Here is a 1,392-nt window from a genome sequence, read left to right as displayed (position 1 = left end):
ATTCCAGAATTAAAACAGCTTAACCAAAAAGATTTAGTTCTATATATGAAAATAAACGGACAACAAGATGTTATAAACGAGCGATATTCATGGCAAAATTCCTGACAGATCGTTTACCTTATTCAAACTGAGTTTCTCTGACCCCGTCTGCTGCTGCCTTTATTCTGAGCCGTTCAGAGGGGAGCGGGGAGGAAGCGCTCTGCTAATGCGCTGTTGTGGGCCTTCAAAATAAAAGCATGCGAGTGGAAGATTTTAAAATTCTTCGCAACTGAGGTGAAATTATTGGGGGGGATGAATGTGACACTCTCTTCAATATGGGGGGGGACTTGGCCCCCCCGTTCCCCCCGCTTCCTACGCCTATGGCTCTGTGTATCAAAAACTATTTGATAAAACAGTAAGTACTGTACTGTTATGGGGGAAATGTTCCCCCGTAGTATTCCGCCATACACTGTTGGCATAATTATTACTGTTTTATTACCCACAGTTACAATACCTTTTGGACTTTAGCACTCTCAGGCAGCTGTTTGTGTAATGTGGATGGGTGTGACCTACAGTTTTATCGAGGTGAGCATATTTCTTTCTGCCAGGCAAAATGGCAAAATAAACACCATAAAGCACACACACAAAAAAATAAAACAAATATTCTAAAATGCATTTCATGAAAAAGTTACATTGCTCAATAACACGGCTAAGAAGGAGCAAGAAATGTTGAAACACTGAACAGGACAAACAGGTTTAAATGTCATGAATAGGAGAAAAAATATATATCTGAAGATATATTTTGTTTTTAAAAGGTTGGACAGTTGAATAAAACATAATCCTCAACAGAACAGATGGGTGGACTTGTGACTGGTTTGTAAATGAACAAAGGGTCCCACCTCATTTGAGTCAGATGACGGACGGCAAGGTGTGGACACTTGTTTGTCCCAAATGGACCAGAGGTCTTCGTCACTGGCACCAGTTTTATTGAGCTAACTTGTACAGCAGTTTATGAGCACCTTTGCACTTTATTAAAATCCCTTTAACTACCACTTAATGCTAAACTTTAAGTTATTTGCACATTAATCACCATTTGAAAACAGGATGTCTAAATTATTCACTGAATGTTTAACTTTGTCTCCTTTGTTTAGTATTTAATACCCCGATTTTGTACTTAATCAAGGATAATGTTTAACGTTAATCCATGACGTTTAACATTATTGCCAATGTTTATCAGATGTCAAATTTTATCTCCGGAAAAGTTTCCTTTTGTGTTAAACATTGGGGATAAAGTAAAACATTCCAGATACAGTAAACAGGAATAATGACAAGTTGGGCAGGCCTGGATGGATGGATGGATGGATGGATGGATGGATGGATGGATGGATGGATGGATGGATGGATGGATGGATG

Source organism: Poecilia reticulata, linkage group LG6 (genome assembly GCF_000633615.1).
Source record: "Poecilia reticulata strain Guanapo linkage group LG6, Guppy_female_1.0+MT, whole genome shotgun sequence".
Classification (NCBI taxonomy): Eukaryota; Metazoa; Chordata; class Actinopteri; order Cyprinodontiformes; family Poeciliidae; genus Poecilia; species Poecilia reticulata.
Note: the sequence above shows the minus strand (reverse complement) of the source record.